This window comes from Scaptodrosophila lebanonensis, unplaced genomic scaffold (genome assembly GCF_003285725.1).
Source record: "Scaptodrosophila lebanonensis strain 11010-0011.00,11010-0021.00 unplaced genomic scaffold, SlebRS2 tig00000112-arrow-arrow-pilon, whole genome shotgun sequence".
In the NCBI taxonomy this organism is placed as follows: domain Eukaryota; kingdom Metazoa; phylum Arthropoda; class Insecta; order Diptera; family Drosophilidae; genus Scaptodrosophila; species Scaptodrosophila lebanonensis.
Window position 1 is genome coordinate 2078946 of NW_022060574.1, and position 6503 is coordinate 2085448.

The 6503-nt window shown below is 48.4% G+C and overlaps 1 long non-coding RNA gene across 3 annotated transcripts; it reads left to right on the plus strand.

Moving 5' to 3' along the window:
- Positions 1 to 5103, plus strand: LOC115628199. Of its 3 annotated transcripts, XR_003995781.1 has the most exons (7): positions 1 to 106; positions 187 to 1284; positions 1370 to 2691; positions 2770 to 3017; positions 3115 to 3392; positions 3451 to 3850; positions 3947 to 5103. It is a non-coding gene; the product is annotated as an uncharacterized LOC115628199 (long non-coding RNA). The 3 variants fall into 3 exon arrangements; XR_003995782.1 differs by having other exon boundaries at positions 89 to 1284; positions 3112 to 3392; XR_003995780.1 differs by having other exon boundaries at positions 90 to 1284.
- Positions 5104 to 6503: the final 1400 nt, after the last annotated feature.

Consider the following 6503-nt stretch of genomic DNA (forward strand, 5'->3'; position numbering starts at 1 on the left):
ATCAAACGGCTGGTGTTGTTGGTGTCCTCTGCTTCGAGTCCGGCGTTGCCTCGGATGACTACTACCGCGGCGCCCAACGTAGGCCACACCCACTCTTGATCTTCAGGTGAGTGGCTCTCTATATTCATCCATTCTGCTTTATGACAGGCGTCACACTCGGATATCCTTTGCGTGGAATACCCCCAGCAAGTTTCATTGCAAATCTTCCAGCTCGTATGCGTTGGTGCCGATGGATTTCCTTACGCGAGCTTTTAGAAATTTCCGCGCGAATTTCGCATTGAACGCGCGGCTGAAATCACTCAATGCAAAGTTTCGCCGGTATACCTCCTGACCGGGCGCTAGTCTTAGCCGCCGCGCACGCCGGTTATAGCGAACGCTACTGCGCTCATACGCCGCGTGTAATTGTGTCTGGACTTTCTGTTGCACCAGGGATTGCCTGTCTGCTGTACTCAACGCTGCGAATTCGTGCTCGTCTAACGACCTTAATTTCCTCGCAACATCATATGTCGGCCGAATAGTGCGAAAAAAGGCGTTACTCCAGTCGCAGAATGCACGCTATTTCTGATGGCCACTTCAATTTCCGGAAGGTGTAGGTCCCACTCGCGCTGATCCTGCTCCAGATACGCCCGTATCGCGGACAGTATCGTCCGGTTCACCCTTTCGGACGCGTTGCTTTGCGGCGAATACACCGGTGTCCGCAGATGCTTAACACCGTAGCCCTCCATCATGTCTGCAAACTGCTTGGACGTGAATTGCTTACCATTATCGGAGTGTATGACTTCTGGAACGCCGAACGTAGGGAACACTTCGTTCACCAAGAAGTCGACGACGCTCCGAGTGGTGGCCTCCCGCATCGCCTTCAGGATCGTGAATTTGGTGAAGTGATCTACCACTATGAATATGAAGGCGTGCCCCTTCCTTGATCGCGGATACTTGCCCAAGAAGTCTATGTACAACTTCTGGAACGGCCTCTCCGTGACGACTTCTGCACCAATTCCCACCTGCATCCCGTAATTGGTGGCTTTCGTCTCTTTGTAGACCACGCATTTTCGGACCACTTCAGCAACGTCTTTGGCCATTCCCGGCCAATAAAACTGCCGCCGCAACCAGGACAACGTCTTCAACACTCCTCCATGCGTTGACGCTTCGGTATGGGCTTCGATATAAGCATGCCGGTTAGCGCACGCGGAACCCACAGTTTCCACACACTGCCTTCGAGCTGATCTTCTAGCCGATTGAAGGATGTCTTTTTGTAGATCACCCCGTTTTCAATTTTTAAATCAGGTAATTTATCTTTTTGACTTTGAATTTCGCTAATCAGCTCTCGATACTCCTCTGATTCGAATTCTGCGGTTTCTATACCCAACAGGTCTCCTGGAAAGAAATCCAACTCCTCTAAAGTTTCGGCTTCGGTGCTCCTGGACAGCATATCCGCCACGATGTTGTCAGAGCCCTTCCGGTGCGTGATTTCAAAGTCGAAGCCTTGGAGCAGCAACGACCAACGTGCCAATCGCCCGGACAAATCCTTCATGGACATCAGCCATTTCAAACTGGCGTGATCGGCTATGACCGTGAATGGCATCATTTCGATGTATGGCCGGAATTTTTGTATCGCCAATACCGCCGCCAAGCACTCCTTCTCGGTCACCGAGTAGTTTACCTGGTGCTTATTCATCTTAGCCGAGCAGAACGCAATGAGCCTCTCGTTTCCCTTTAAGTCCATTTGGAACAATACCGCTCCGACGCCAATATGGGATGCGTCACACTGCACGAAGAATGGGCGTGAAAAATTAGCGTGTACCAGCACTGGCGCAGATGTGAGCGCCTTCTTCAACGCATCGAATGCTGCAACGGCTTCGTCACCGAGTGAGAAAAGGCCTCCAGAACGCTTTTTTAGTGCCTCAGTAAGCGGAGCTGCTAAGGTGGCAAAATCTCTAATAAATCGCCTGTACCACCCGGCGGTTCCTAAGAAAGCTCGAACCTCCTTTACGGACCTTGGCACCTGTATGCGCTGTATCGCCTGCACCCGTTCCGGATTTGTTCGAAGCACGCCGCCGCCCACGATAAATATTTCAACGTTTTAAAGCAAAACTTCGACTTTTGTAACCCTATCGTCAGATTTGCCTTCTTGAGGCATTCAGCGACTCTCTTCAGGTACTCCAAGTGCGTATCAAAATCAGCCGCGAAGACTACCAAATCGTCCAGATATACTTTAACGTTGGACCTCAGTTCATTCGGTATGACCTTGTCCATCAGCCGGCACAACCTTTGAGCGGCGTTACACAACCCGAAAGGCATCATGCGGAATTGGTACAACGGTCGCCCTGGTACCGTAAACGCAGTGCACCTTCTACTGGACTCCTCCAACTCCACCTGCCAAAACGCAAATTTCAGGTCCACACTGGAAATATAATATGTCTGATCGATTCCAGATAGGATTCCCTCCACGCATGGTAGCGGATAGGCATCTTTTACTGTCAGTTTGTTCAACTTGCGGGCATCGAGGCAAAAGCGGTTCTTGCCCGGCCGTCGCACTATGGTGGTGCGGTTACTCCACGGACTATCGCCTACCTCGATGACGCCAAGCGCCAGCATGCTGTCCACCTCATCCCACACAATCTTCTGCATAGCGGGTGATAGAGGGTAGTGCCTGTCTTTCACTGGCTCTGCTCCGCTGACCAATTCAATACGGTGAGTCTCCAAAGTAGTCTTGCCTAATCCCGCTTCTTCGAAAGTTAAAAATTATTTTTTTACTTGTTCCAATTTCAGCTTTTGTTGTTCATTCAATTCCCACATATCTGGTTCCGGCCTTACTTCATCCTGGTCCGCATAATGCGCCACTCTATCAGCTAGCAATTCATCGAAGACAAGTCTTTTAACGGCTGGCTTTTCCGGAGGAATTAATAGTGGTGCCAAATTAAACAGCCGCCAAAAGTCGATGCCGAAATACGCGTTCTGTTCAAGTGATGGGCATACGTAAAATTCCACTTCTTTGGTCTCCTCTCGATACACCACTGGTAAACGCACTCGCCCAATTACGGCTCTGTCTTCACCGCCTGCTGTTTTAATTATTGAAATGTATTTTCTGGGCTCCACGCCAATCTGTTTCAGCAGTTCGAGACCGCGTTTGCCTAGCACGCTTACCGAGGCCCCGGTATCCAGCAAACCGCGTAGCACATGGCCTCGCACCCGTACTTCGGCAAAAATCCTCGGATCTGCTGCTCCTTCGCGTCGCACTGCCTCGGCTACCAGCTTCTTCGTCTGCCTTCTCACTCGGAATCGTGCTCGGGCCTTTTTAACTTTGGCTGTCACCATCCTCATTCCATCTAACTGATGTTGAGCAAAAATTCTATTGCGCGCCTCCAGATATGCCCGCATCTTTTCCTCATACGGTAAAAATTTCAACTTATTACTATATTGGGTATTTTTCTTATCAAATTCTTCTTTCAGGACCGCTCCGCTGTCATCCTGGTGGGCACCTGTGTCGAGCGCGATTCGCCCACTTGCTCCGCACTCCGACGGCCGTTTCCCGTGCACGCGGGGCATGTTGGACTATAGGTGTCGGGCCTGCCACACCTATAACAGAAGACGCGCCTTTCCGGTGACATGCAGTCGCGGAAACCAATGCCGGCTTGTCTGCAGTTCCAGCAAACTAACGCCTGTTGCGGACGCCTTGCCAAACGCGCCTCTTCAACTATGCCGAAATCCGCCGACTCCTCGCCGTTAGTGTCGTCGACCAACTCCTCCACTGCCGGTGGACGGTTTCCACCACTAAAACGTGTGCCGCTGCGTGTTGGGAACAAGCCTTCTCGCCGCTGGACCATAGCTTCCACCTCTACGCATTCGTCACGTAAGTGGTCTACCGTGTACACGCGCTTCGCATACACATAACGAGCTAGTTCTATTTTTAATCCTTTTTTTATATATTTCATCATCTCGTTTTCAGATGGTGCTGTTTGGAGACGCGACGCCAGTTTCCTCATGGCATGGATGTACTCCTCCACGCTTTCGTGTGCCTTCTGCCGTCTTTCGCGCAATTGACGCATGCGCTCGAATTCATCGGCGGCGCCTTTAAAACGGGACAGCATGCTTCGCTTAAGTTCTGGCCAGCTGTCTGCCCGGTGGTCCCTGACATACTGCCAGTACCACTCGCGAGCGTGCCCAGTTACTAACAGATGGAAACTGTTTAATACTTCAAACCATGCGCAGCGACACTGCCTCTGAAGGAACTCTACCTGGAAAACGAAGTCTTCTACCGCCATTTTCTCCTTGTCGCCGCTGAAAACGATGTCCCACTTCTCAACGCGGCACCATCCTGATCTGCCATTCGCCGCAGCATACGGAGGAGGTGGGTCCAGCTGACCACTCCAATCGTTACGCCTATTGCCTCTTCGACGGGCCGACTGTGCCGCGGGATTTTGCCAATTTCGAGCTGTGTTGCTGCTATTGCCAGCTCCACTGGAGGAATTAGCTGCCGCTGGCCTTGCTACCGGACGCGAAGTTCCTCTTGCTGGTGTTAGAGGTTCAGCCTGGTATTGATGCTGCCGTTTTGGCACCGCACCACGATTCTGGCTGACTGGCGGTTGCCATGCTCCATTTGCAGCTGAATCGCCGCTATTCGCTTGCGGTTGCAAGATTTCTTTGAGCGCGCCCATTAAGACATGATGTTGTTGATGCCCTCTTTTTGCGATTGGCGGTATGTTTCGTTCGCCTGGGCCACTGCTGCTTCTACCGCCGACGCGACTACTGGCTCGGCGTCCCAGTGTACTGCTGGTGCTATGGACGGCCTCGGAGGAGTGTGCATGAGGCCACCGGTTGAAAAACCCACGGCTCCTTCTAGGTGTTCCTCCAGATCATCATTTCTGGCAGTTCTCGACCTTGTGTTATACGCGCGCGCAGAATCCTTTTCCATTTCAATCAAAAAAAAAAACGCTTTGTTTTTTTATGATATTTATATATATTTTGGATTATAAATTTGTTCAGCTTTCAAGCAGGCCCCGAAGAAAAATTCGTTATTCAATTGAATTGATGTATATATATCTGTATTCCACACAATGAAAATGTTTGCAAACGCCCAAAACAACAAAAACAAATGGGCAAGAAAATATATGTACGCTGATTATGTATGATGGATAAATAAATAAATAAATAGGTACAACAATAAATAGATAAATATGTGAATTGGAATAAATAAATATGAATATAGTAGTAAAATAAAAAAACGAATCTTTAAATAAATTCACGTCCAACTTTGCACGGAAACCAAAAAAAAACATATATACGCTCAACCACAAGACAAATGTAACATATGTACATATATGCACCAAACGTAACCAAAAAGACTTAATAAAATGTGTGGCAGCCTGTCACTGCGAGCGTTGCAGAGAGCGGAGAGCATACTGGCTCTCATTGAGTCAGTCGTTTATATACACTTGTCAAGTGCGGATCGCACCGAAGAAATAATAAACATTGTTTGGTATATCTTAGTAATTGCGTGCAGTTGGTTTGTAATTATTGGGCAATTTGCAGGTCATTACATTGGCGACGAGAGAAAAACCGAAAAAAAAATAGAAAAGACCGATAAAGAATAAAATTCGTTTCGGCTGTATGTGTGTTAGTTTGGTACATACATACATATAAAAAAAACCAAAAAAAGGTGTGGCCACTTAAATGTAGCCTAAGAAATACTAAAAAAAAGTGTGGCCACTTGAATGTAGCCTAAAAAAAAAAGAAAACAAAGTAATGGCCGAACTTAAGCCATTCCTATGCAATAGCATAGACAAATCACTCTGGCGCTCCGAATGGGAGGTCTGGTTGCGCGCATTGAACATATATGCGGACAGCGAAGAGATCAGCTCAACTCTTAAAAAGCGCAATAAACTTCTGCATTTGGGAGGCTCACAACTGCAGTCTATTGTTTATAACTTGCCAGGACCGATGGTCCCTTATATTCCAGAGGAGCAGAACGATGTCTTCACACCTTTGGTGGAAAAATTAAATGAATATTTTTCGCCGATACGCAATTCGGTATTTGAGCGACATTTGTACCGTGGCATGACACCGCGGGATGGAGAATGTTTCACCGAGTTTCTTATGCGATTGCGTCAGCAGGTGAGGAAGTGTAATTTTGGCACTTCCAAAACAGAAATAGAAGAGATCTGTCTCAAGGATAAGCTAATTGATTCTTGGGCACCGGCTGAGCTGAAGAAAAAGTTGCTGTCAACTGAACAGTCCTTGGAGGGAGTCATATCTGCTTGTCTAATTGAGGAACAGGTGAGCAAGCAGACGCAAGCAATGTCATCAAATGGATGCTCAGGCTCTATGGTCAATAAGATTGCATCGCGCACGGCTAAATGGAACCACACCAAAGTAGAGTGCGGCAGATGTGGCCGAAATGATCATGATTCAAATAGTTTGCTTTGTCCAGCGAAAAATGCGGAGTGTAGCAGATGTTCCAAAGTCGGGCACTTTGCTAAGAGATGTCGGACTATTGTGAAGAGATC